Source organism: Vombatus ursinus, unplaced genomic scaffold (assembly GCF_900497805.2).
Source record: "Vombatus ursinus unplaced genomic scaffold, bare-nosed wombat genome assembly UNPS02014810.1, whole genome shotgun sequence".
Lineage (NCBI taxonomy): Eukaryota > Metazoa > Chordata > Mammalia > Diprotodontia > Vombatidae > Vombatus > Vombatus ursinus.
This window is the reverse complement of record NW_020954588.1, coordinates 39,603,823-39,615,498: the sequence shown is the minus strand read 5'-3', so window position 1 is coordinate 39,615,498 and position 11,676 is coordinate 39,603,823. Positions and strand designations below refer to the sequence as shown.

The 11,676-nt window shown below is 47.5% G+C and overlaps 1 protein-coding gene across 1 annotated transcript in view; it reads left to right on the top strand.

Moving 5' to 3' along the window:
* The first annotated feature begins 11,144 nt into the window (after window positions 1–11,144).
* PPM1L (protein phosphatase, Mg2+/Mn2+ dependent 1L) overlaps window positions 11,145–11,676 on the top strand; it is a 308,025-nt gene continuing 307,493 nt past the window's right edge. Inside the window, exon 1 of the mRNA XM_027875764.1 lies at window positions 11,145–11,230. The gene's annotated coding sequence lies outside the window, so the exon portion shown is untranslated. The remainder of the gene's footprint in view (window positions 11,231–11,676) is intronic.

The following is an 11,676-nucleotide window of genomic DNA, read 5'->3' as shown; positions in this document are numbered from 1 at the left end:
TCGTAGTTTTAAACTTATGTTATTACCCCTATCAGGTCTACCTCTGTCATCCATAACCTTGAAATTTCCCTTTTCTGGTTCTCCAGTTAACAAGCTCAGTTATACACTATCCTTTACCCTTAAGTCCCTTGACCCTCTTTTCTATTCTAAGGCTCATGCCTTACCAAATCACAGTGCTGGGTTACCTCTACCGGTCTCGTTCTCCAGCTCTATTCAAGTGTGGCTAAATGTTGTTCCAGAAGCTGTATGACCTTCCTGAATGGGTCAATACAAGTTTGTGGTCTGATCTCAAATGGGTCCTCATGACTGCATGAAAATCATTTTGTTCTTCCCTGATTAACTCTTCCACACTCCCCATAGCAGGTGTTTCAAATTTTATTTTCTCTTTTCTCTTTATGCCCTTCACAAAACTTCTTTCCACTTCCTTCTCGGCAGAGATTTACCAAGAAAATAGAAGTCATCCAGGCCAACTTTATTTTCCCGTATGCCATACTTCAAGAGCCTTCTTCATCACCTCCCATTCTCTCCTCCTTGCATCAATTTCTTTTTTTTGAGGGGGGGGAAGCTAGGCAATGGGGTTAAGTGACTTGCCCAGGGTCACACAGCTAGTAAGTGTTATGTGTCTGAGGCCAGATTTGAACTCAGGTCCTCCTGACTCCAGGGCCGGTGCTCTATCCACTGTGCCACCTAGCTGCCCCTTGCATTAGTTTCCAAGAAAGAGGTAGCCTTTCTCCTTGCCAAGGCCAACTCCTCTGCTTTTGTCCATGAAATCATCCCCCATCTCATCTGGAAGCTTGTCTCTTCCATCATTTCTACTGTGTCTCTTTCACTTTCACCCTCTCCCTATTGACTAGCTCCTTCCCTTCTGTCTACAGCTATGCCCAGGTTTCCTCCATCCTTAAAAACCCTTTGCTTGACCGTGCCATCCACTCCAATTATCATCCTATCATCCTATCTCTTCTCGGTCTCATAGCTGAACTCCTTTCCAGACAATGCTCTGCATGCTCATTGGCCGCTCCTTTCCCATTCCCTTGCCTTCTGGCTTCTGACTCCACCCTTTGACTGGATCAGCTCCCACCATCTCTGGATTGCTCAATTTGATGGCTTCCTGTTTAAAAAGAATCAACATCCTTCTTCAGCCTTTGATACTGTGGACTCTGCCCTCCTTCCTGAATTCTCTCTTCATCATCTTCCATGATATTACTGTCTCTGGTTTTCCTCCAAACTGTCTGACCACTCAAAGAATCTTTGCTGGTTAGTCATTTGTCTCCTGACACCCAACAGTGGGTAGCCCCTAAATATCTCTCTTCTCTCCCAGATCTAGTTATCCAGTCCTGTTTTTATTTTATTTTAGTGAAATCCGATGCCACATCTCTAACTGTGTACTGTGCACCTGGATGTTAAGTGGGGATTTCAGACTCAACATGTTCAGGGCAGAGCTCACTGTCTTCCTCAGCTTCACTTCCTACCTTTATTGAGGGTGCCATCATTCTTTCAATCACCAAGGCTCAGACTATGGCATCATCTTTGACCCTCCCCTCTTTCTCACCACCCTATGTTTGATCAGTGGCTGAGACTTATCAGTTCCCAGACCACATTACCTGAATTTATTCTCTTCCTTCCACTCACATGGGCACTCCTTCAGTGTAGTTGCTCATCACCTCTCATTTGGATTATTGCAATGGACTCCTAATTGGTCTGCAAGTTCCAGTCTCTTCCCTCTCTAACACACATAACTGCCAAGATCATTTTTCTCAACCACGGGTCTGATCGTGTCACTTGGCTGCTCAAAAATCCTCAGGAAGAACCTACTGTCTTTAAAAGACAATGCAAAGACCTCAGCTTGGCATTTCAGGCTCTTTATAATCTGGCTTCACCCTAGCTGGCTGCTCCCCTTCATGCACCCCAACATCCAGTTAAACTGCACCTATTTGCTGTTCCCTGTACATAATATTCTGTTTTCTGTCTTCATTTCTTTTCATGGGCTGCCTAGAATGCATATCCTGGTTACCTCCACCTCTTAGAATACTTGGCTTTCTTCAAGACTCACCTCAAGGACCACCCCTTATGGGAAACCTTTCCTCATCCCTCCAATTCTGTCTCAAATTATTTTCTATCCCCCTATCCACTTAAATATTATGTTCCCCAGTAGACTATGAGGTCCTTGAGCACAGGGGCTATTTTTCATGGCAGGCACTTTAATAAATGTTTTTGGAACTGAATTTGCTTGTTGTAATCACACAACATGATCCTGCGGGCTAATTTTTTCTGACAAAGGTCCACACTCGGAAAAGTATATGAAGCCACCATGTTAATTACATCTGTTCATGTGTGTGTGACCTCACTGATGTGGCCAGTCCCTCCAATGATGTAAATCCTACAACTAAGTCAGTCTGATCAAGATTGACAAGATTCAAGGATGAAAACTTGATGGAAGATTTCTCCTTCTATGTGGTATAAATATGCTCACTGACATCACATTCCCACATTTGGGACTTTGATGATATCTTTTTTTTTCCCTTGGTTTTTTTTTGGGGGGGGTGGAGGCTAGGCAATGGGGTTAAGTGACTTGCCCAAACATTATCTCATTTGACCTTCATGAGAACCTTGTGAGGTAGGTGCTATTATCATCCTCATATTACAGAGAAGTGACTTGCCCAGGATCACACAGCTATCAAATGTCTGAAGTTGGATTTGAAGTCAGGTTTTCCTGGGGTTTTTTTTGGAGGGGGGTTAGGCAATGGGGTTAAGTGACTTGCCCAGGGTGCCCAGGGTCACACAGCTAGTAAGTGTCACATGTCTAAGGCCAGACTTGAACTCAGGTCCTCCTGACTCCAGGGCTGGTGTTCTATCCACTGTGCCAACTAGCTGCCCCCCCCCCCCCGAAGTCAGGTTTTCTTGATTCCAGGTCTATCATTCTATCCATTTCACCACCTGGCTTAAACAATCAATCAAAAAATATTAATTAAATGACAAATATTGTCCAGGTATTGTCCTAGGGTTAGGTGTCCTGAGGATACCTGAAGCTAACTTCAGGCAGAAGCCAGGAGAAGCAGACCCTTAATCCTATGTAGGGTACCTTGAATATGCTACAAAAGCAGATACTATTCTGTACGTATGTTATACCTACACTCCCGCTAAAAATGGGGGGTTTGGGTTGAATGGTCTCCAATGCCCCCTCCAGCTCTCAATCCTATGATCCTTTATTTATACAAACATATATAGGCATGTATCTCAAGGTTCAGGGACCTCATTCAGGAAAGGCAACTTCCACCACTGCAGAGAAAGAAGACTGCCATTTTGGGGAACCATCACCCAGTGGGTGAGTAGGATCCATCACCCTGAGTTTTGTGTTTTGGATACCCAGCAGGATCTAGGTGGAGGTAGGAGAAGTTTCTGGAGAAATGTGGCTTCAGCGGATAAAAGGCCTTGGTGTGGATGGAGGAATGTAAGCATTTCCCTTTTGTTTGGCCATATCAAAGTTAAGATGGTGGGTGGGGTGGAGGTGCCTTGGAGTTCCTTGCCTCTGGGCTTCCTTCTCTACCTTCTATGGTTGTGAGTGTCCAATGACCTCACATTGTCACAGGGTCACAGAAGGCAATTAATAAATGGTTGCTTTCTCCCTTTTTTCCTCTAGCTCATCATGGTGATAATGGCTAGCTTTAATGGGTGGATTCCACTTCTCTCCTGTTTGTTAACAGCCTAACTTTCTCATCCATCTTTTCCTCTTATATAAATGCATGAGATATATAAGACCTTTATTCTAGTAACTTGTTGACATTGACTTTATGAGCATTTGTTGGCTGTGTAGAAAGAGCTTCGGAAAAAAAAATATTTTTTTAACACTTGGGAAGGACTTCACTGAATCCCCAATAAAAATATGGCCTTGAGGCGAAATGGGCAAACTAGAGTAAAAACAAAAAATCAGATAATCTTTACTGTTTTCTGTCTGCTTGTCTAATCAAGGCTGGTTTATCCAGTTTGTAGAGTATTAACCTTCCTCTGACTTCTCCTCCTTCCCTCTTCTTGCTGTCACCCCAAATTCTCAGGAACATCTGTCAGTTTCACAGCTCATTAGCAGCCCTAGTGGAGGGCAAGCAGTTGAGTGGGTCTAAGATGAAGTCAGCAATTGAACGATGAAATCAACTTTTGGGAGTCAGGATTTGCGTGGGCTCTCTTCCTCCCCGCTTGTCAAAGTCAGTTATCGAAGTGTTTCTTTCCTTCTAAATTTGTTCTTTTCACATTAAAATCCTATCTAGTATCATCTTCATAGTTAAGCTTCTGCAAATTTTTTTCCCCTTCACATATCTTTCCTCCCCAACACCTTTCTTCTGGGTACCCCCGCATGAGGCATGCTCCAAAAGGCTAGAAAGTTTTTTGCCATTTTAGAAAACTCTGTGAATCATCTCACGGATGTTGTGGAAAGTGTACTGGCTTTAGGGTTTGAGGCCTTGGGTTCAATGCTGCTCCTGCTACTTACTCCCTGTGTGACCTTGGATAAGGTCACTTTCCCTTTCTAGGACTTAGCTTCTTTAACTAGTTAATTGCAGGTCTTGGACTAGATGACCTCTTAAGGTCTGTTTCAGCTCTAAACTCTAGGTTGATCAAAAGTATTGGTTCCACTGGATGAAATAAAACAAATCAGAAAATTAATCTCAGGGCTAGGGAATGTTTGGGGGTTAGCTAAGGAACGGCATGTTTAACTGACCATCCAGAGGCTTCTGGCAACTCAAAAACATCTTAAATACTCAATTGCTTCAGAATGGTGGGAAGCTATTCATGGAAATACTCTGTGAGGGAAATGGAAGCATGACAGATTGTCACAGTGGACGCCATCAGTAAGGAATGGAGAATACCAATAGAACATGATCAAATGGATTCTGTTACTCAGGAAGAAAGACTATCAGGCTGGAATGAGAGAGGGAAGTCTGGCCCAAAATCTAAAGATCTCTTCTTCTCGATAATGGTCTGGTTGGTTTTCAGAAGCAGACTTCCTTCAGATCAGAAACAGCACAGTTGGCAAGAAAACATTTGGCAAAGAGATACATAGCAAAGCAACTTGGTCTTGCTGATCCAAGCTGGGGGGAGGGGGGTTGCTGAGGTGGGGGAATACACCTGCCTGGGAGGGAAGCTGGGAGAAAACGGTAGTGGCTCTGAGGACTAGAAAAGTGCAAACACCAAATGTGTGGAATCAGGATTCCAGCACCTTCCCCAATGGACAAGATGGCACATCAGGAATTTAGATTAGAGATGAGAATCATGATGGTGACTACAGATTCCTCTTTCAATTAAGGAAACTGGGGCCCATAGTACGGAAGTGATCAAAGTTGTGTGGGTGGTGTATGAAATCCGGAGTAATTTCTTGATGGAGAAGGTTGTTAAACATGTCAATGGGTTAATGAGGAAGATTTCGGAACTCCTTTGTCTGGGAATCTTTATAAGTTCTTTCCTTTTCTGGGATGCTTCTATGCATCATCAGATCAAAAAAGCCTAGGTATGTAGTATCTTCATATATTTATATAAATACATGAATACATAATTATACTATAATTATTCATAAATATCTTATATATGTAAAGAGAGATGTAGATGTATATCTCTATATTTATCTATCAAGCTACATATAGATTTTTCTCTAAATCTCTCTATTTATCCAACTCTCTCTCCATCTCTCTCAAAGCTAGATATGACTAAGCAGCTAGCCCCATCATAGCTTTGATGTTACTAAAATATATTCTGAATTTCCTTCTCACATTTTTCTGAAGTTACATTTCCCAGATTTTTTCCTTATAGACTGAGTCATCTAGCATTTATTAAGCACCTATTATGTGCCAGCATTGTGCTAAGCACTAAGGACACAAAGAAAGGCAGAAAATAGTGCCTGTTCTCAAGGTGCTGACAGTTTAATGGGGGACACATATTAAAAAAGACTCCTCCCCTCCCCTCACCCCATCCCCAGCAAAGAGTAATGGGGTTCTACTACAGCAGCAGCATCAAGATGAGAATAAGATATAAAATAATCAGGCAGTATCTTTAAAAATACGATCTTTAAAATAAACATAAACTAATTAAAGCCACGGTAGGAATAATGGAGGCCTCAGTCTTTTTTTTTTAACTACTACTTACTAGTAATGGTAAAACAATTGCACATTTTTATAACAGAAAAGGGTTAAAAGTAATTAGGGGTACTTTGTTTATTGGGGAAATAGGGTCAGGAGATTTTTTGGGGGGAGTTACATTTTATAGTGGAAGGATTTGGGTTAACCAAATATATTTAAAAATTATATTCAAGGCTCAGAAAGGGCCACTGAGATATTTGAATAATGGAAGAACTCGGAAAGAATCAAACCCTATATTACGAGGGTCCAGTGAGGCAGATTCCTCTTGTGAGTAGATGTAATTGATCATCATTGCTCCATATTAGGTCCTATTAGGGCAAGGGTATGGTAATACTTCGGCTGAACGAATACGCTACTATTGGTCTGATCAAGCCTTGGGAGATATCAGAGGTCAGATGGTTTCCAGCCTCTGTAGCCTTTATGGCTTATGGTCATGGGGAAAGCCTTTAAATCAGAATATCATATGAGAGAGATTTGTAGGTGAAAGGGTGATATCATTTTTGTATGGGAGGGAGATTGTGTTTGAATGGATGAAGAGAAATGGAGGGTCCTTTAAGAGACCTTTCCCAACTTGGATAAGGCTCAAAGTGGGAGGTTGGACAAGGGCACTATTTTAAAGGAAAAGGAAAAAGAGATGTAAAAACCAGTTATTTTACAGGCCACGTAGGGGGAAATTAAGGATTTATGGCTTTATGGCAATGGTGCAGAAAAAATATGAGACTAGTGCTTAGGAAGATAAAATTCAGTAGAAGAGATTACTGACACAGCAGAGAAAGATTCAGAAGGACTGTCGGTCATAAGGACGGAGACTAGGATTCAAGAACACAAGAAGGAGGTGGGCAAGCCATGGAAAAGGGGCAACAATCTTAGGTCCCTGCGCTACCAATTTCAGTGTTATTTCCTCATAGACACTTTACCTTCAGGGTCAAACGACCCTCACACTGGGAATGTGACCATATAAAGGAAGATGAATTTTAGTCATTGCTACAGCCATCAGACTAGTATGCTAAGGCTTCTAAGATGAACAGGCTTGAAGAAATGCCAGGCGATGGGGTGCAGGGGAAAATGAACCAGATCTGGACCCCAACGACATGAGTTTAAATCCCAGCTTTTCTCCCATGCTACCCGTGTGAGCTAAGCTAAGCAAGTTAACCTCTCTGGGACTCAGTTTCCTAATCTGTAAACCCAGGGGGTAAGATGTCCTATTAACCTTGAAAATTCATGATTCCAAGAAGCCTGTTCTAGGTTCTCATGGATTCAATCTTTTTAAAAAATACATTTTTGTTGATATATTTCGTTTTTTATATTACCTGCTTTTTTCAGAGTATCCCCTCTTTCCCTTCCAGAGAGCTATCCCTTACAACAAAAAATTTTTTAAAAAGGGGAAAAACCAATTCAGTAAAGTTAACCAAAACGTTGGAAATGTCCGAAGCTATATGAAGTGTTTCACATCTCTACTCTTCCACCTCTGCAAAGAAGAGGAGGTGAAAGTGTTTCTCCCATCTTTTCTTTCTGGGGCTAAGCATCATCAGTATAAGGGCAGCTAGGTGGCGCCATAGTGCACAGAGTGCTGGGCCTGGAGTCACGAAGACTCCTCTTCCTGAGTTCAAACCTGACCTCAGACACTTACTAGCTGTGTGACCCCCGGGAAAGGGACTTCACTCTGTTTGCCTCAATTTGCTCATCCCCACCATGTTATGAGTGATTTGGAGAATTTTTTTATGTGGTTATTAACAACTTCCAATTCTTTTCAGAAATGTTTATTCATATCATTTGACCAATGGAATAAATTTTAATTTAGTTAAAAAGTTTAAAAAATGCTATACCAGGGGCAGCTAGGTGGCACAGTGAATAGAGCGCCTGGAGTCGGGAGGAGAACTGAGTTTAAATCTGACCTCAGACATACAACACTCACTAGATCTGTGACTCTGGGCAAGTCACTTAACCCCAATTGCCTCATCAAAAAAAAAAAAATGCTATACCAGAATTTACCTTTCCTATATTGTCCCCCCCTCCCCTAGGGAAAAAAATGGTAGTGGTGGAAAACGGTTTAATTTAAAAAAAAAAACCGACTTCAAAAGAAACTCATTTTTGCTGGGTAGAACATATTTTTTAAAACTCTGTTTCTATTTTTGCCTGTTAGCTTCTATTCTCATATAAAGTAGTTGCTCGAGTCAGACAGCTGAATTAAAAACTAGTGTGGCCAGAAGACTGTGGATGGCTAATTAGTAAACTGCATACCAGGTATAGCCTTGGTGAGGCTCTCTGTATCATTTGAGTAGTTTATCTGCAGTTTACGGTGGCATCTACCACTGGGTTGTATTGTGTCTGCTTTTCCTTATATTCTACAAACACCTTACCCTGTCATATATTGGGGGCATCTGTAATATAACACTAACCTCAGGGTTCTGTGTGGCTTAACTATGGGGATTTTTAGGATGTACCTACTACTCTCCTAGGAATCCAAGGTGAATCAAAAACTGGCACATGTCTCTAGGGACCATTAAGTATATGGAGTAGGACTTAAGTTTGGGTGGAGTTGAAAATGAAAAGAACAGGTATATTAGGGCAAACTTAAGAGAAAGTATGAAAAGAATGGCTTGGTTAACATATTTAGTCTTGTCTGACTCTGTGACTCCATTTGAGGTTTTCTTGGCAAAGATACTGCAGTGGTTTTTCATTTCTTTGTCCAGCTCATTTTACAGAAGAGGAAGGAGAGGCAAACAGGGTTAGGTGACTTGTCCAGGGTCACACAGCTAATAAGTATGAGGCCGGATTTGATCTCAGGAAAAAGTTTTCCTAATTTCAGGCCCAGCTCTCTATTCACCGTGCCCCCAGCTGCCCTAAACATACCTAGATGTTACCTTTTGTGGGATTCCAGATCCCACAAAAGAAGTTTTCTAAAAGCAGCTGAAATCCTGGAGAATTTATATAAACTTAACTAACACACATTTTTCTAAAAGGAGGTTAGAATTTTATTTCTCATGGCATGACGGCACCTCCTTATACTGAGTTTAAGTTTACAAGCAAAAAGATTGGTGAGGCCATCAGCGAAACTCTAGAAAGGCTAAGGACGTCATCGTCCTGTGCAGCAAATTTGTAATTAAATGTGCTTTAGAGACCTGGCACTGGTCCTTGGGCAAAATAAATAACTCATAACATTGGAAGCTAAGATTTGGTGGAAACCCTTAACTTTTTTTTTGCACGTTTGTTGAGCTGTGTTCGGGGGTCAGACCAGTGTGTCGCAGTTGTCTCGTTGTGGTTTGCTGAGCTTTAATGACGGAGTGTCCAGCCTCCACACGCTGAAGAGCTGTCCCGAACCCGTCCGTTCTGGCCGTCCGCAGCGCCTCCGGCATCTGCCCCGGCACCGTCTTCCAGCTGCTTCTCCAGCGTCCACCTGGGTCCTGACATTTGAACTCCGGGCTCAGACGTCTTCTACTCAGGTCCAGCCACTAAGCAAATCACGCAGACCTCCAAGTCCAGCGCTAGCCCTGCCCTACATGGGCCCTGGCTGGGGCGCAGCCCTCCGAGCTAGGCTCCCCCAAAGGGGCCAGGGCATCGCAACGTCGGGGTGGCGGCGGGCGCCCCTCCAGATGCCCACCAGGGCTCCGGGGGTCCTGGGGGTGTCCTCACGGCAGGCTGGGAAATCAGGAACCGGACCCTTCTGGGGTCGAGGATGGGGAGCCCCCTCCCCTCCCCGGGTGGTCTCCTCTTCCTTCTCCGAGTCCGTGCGGGGGGTGACCCAGAGGCCGGCCACCTTGGCCGCCACCCCGCGCTGGGGGATGGCCTTCAGCCCCGCCTCGGGTGTTTTATCCCCACGGGGATATGCGGGGGCCCGGGGGCACACAGCAAGCGCTTAATAAAGGCGCTGGCCTCCCCTGCCCCGCCAGGGGAACGCCGCAATGCCGCGGCGCCACCTAGATGCGGGCTACCGGGCACACTGACCAGGGGTGACCCTCTGCCTCGCGTCCTCATCTGTACAATGGGCACGACCAGGGCACCCGGAGGGCCAAAGGCGATCGCGAACCAAGAAAGCGCTTCGAGAACTCGGAAGCGCTCTCTAAGCCCCGCCGCCGGCCTGACCCGCGTGGCGAGGAGGAAGTGTCCGAGTTCCTCGGGTCAGCGCCCTGGCCCCGGGGACTCCGGCTCAGGTCCCTGGCCCGGAGCCCAGGCGCGAGGCGCGGCTGGAGCGCGAGGAAAGCGCTCGCGTCCGAGGAAGTGCGTCCCTCCTCGCTTGCCTTATTCGGGGCACACCGCGGACCGCACCACTGCGCGCTGGGACGGAGGGGGGAGGCTCACGTGCAGCTTCCGATCCCAGCGGGCGGCGGCGGCTCCGGGAACCCCTCAGCCCGCGAACCGGACCCAGGCCGTACGGTGTTTCCCCGAGGTCGGGAGCAGAGCGCGGGACAGGGATCCGCGGGGGGCGGGCGGCCGAGGTAATAGCCCCCGTGCCCCTTCTCCTCCCCTCTCAGTTTCCCCGGGCCAAGCGGAGATGGGGTGGTCCGCGGGGGAGGGGAGGCCCTGGGGCGGCGGCGCGTGCCCGCCGCGGCGCCTCTCTCCTTGACAGCTCCCGGTGGGGGGGGGCGGGGGGGGGAGCGGGCCCCGGGGGGGCGGGGCTTGGGGAGGGGGGGGGGGGGGGGTAGAGGCAGGGCCAGGCTGCCGGCGGCTCGGAGGGACCGTGCGGCGTCGCCGGGCTCCGAGCTCCGAGCTCCCCGCGCCTCCGCCGAGGCTCTTGCCAAACTTTCTCCCGGGCCCTGAGCGGCTGCGGCTGCGGCGGCGGCGGCGGCTGGAAGCGTCCCGGCGCGGGGTCCGGCAGCAGCTGCCGCGGGCGTCGCGCCCTCCCGCAGCCTCCTCCTCCTCCGCCGCCTCCGCCGCGGCCGCCCCACCTGCCGTCGCTGCCCGCGCCCTCCGGGGCACGCCCCGGGCCCCCCGGGGGGGGGGTCCGCCGCTGCAACTTGAACTTGAGCGGGCGGCGGCGGCGGCGGCGGAGGAGGCGCGGGGTCCCCAGTGCCCGCCCCGGGCAGCGGCGCCTGTCGCTGCTGTCGCTGCTGCGGCCACCGCGGCCGAGGGACCCGAGCCCTGACAAAGAGGCGCCCGGGAGGAGGGGGCAGGTAGGAGCCCGGGCCGGGCCGGGCGGCGGGAAACAAAGGGAGCGCGGCTGCCCGCGGGCCGGCTCCGAGCACGCACTAATCGTTTTCCCTTCCCTTTCCCGGTGCTGCCGTCCTCCTCCTTCTCCTCCTGCTCCTGCTCCCCCCTTCCTCTACTCCTCTTCCTCCTCCTTCTGCTTCTCCTCTTCCTCTACTCTGGTTCCCTCTCTTCCTCCTTCCTCACCTCTTTTCTTCTCCCCCTCATCCTGCACTCCTCCTTCCTCTCCTCTTTCTCCATCCCTCCTCCTCCTCTTTCTCCATCCCTCCTTCTCCTCCTCTCTCTCCATCTCTCCATCCCTCCTCCTCTTTCTCCATCCCTCCTCCTCTTTCTCCATCCTTCCTTCTCTTTCTCCCTCCCTCCTTCTCTCCCTCCACTCCTCCCCTCTTCCTCTCCTCTTCTCTCTCCATCC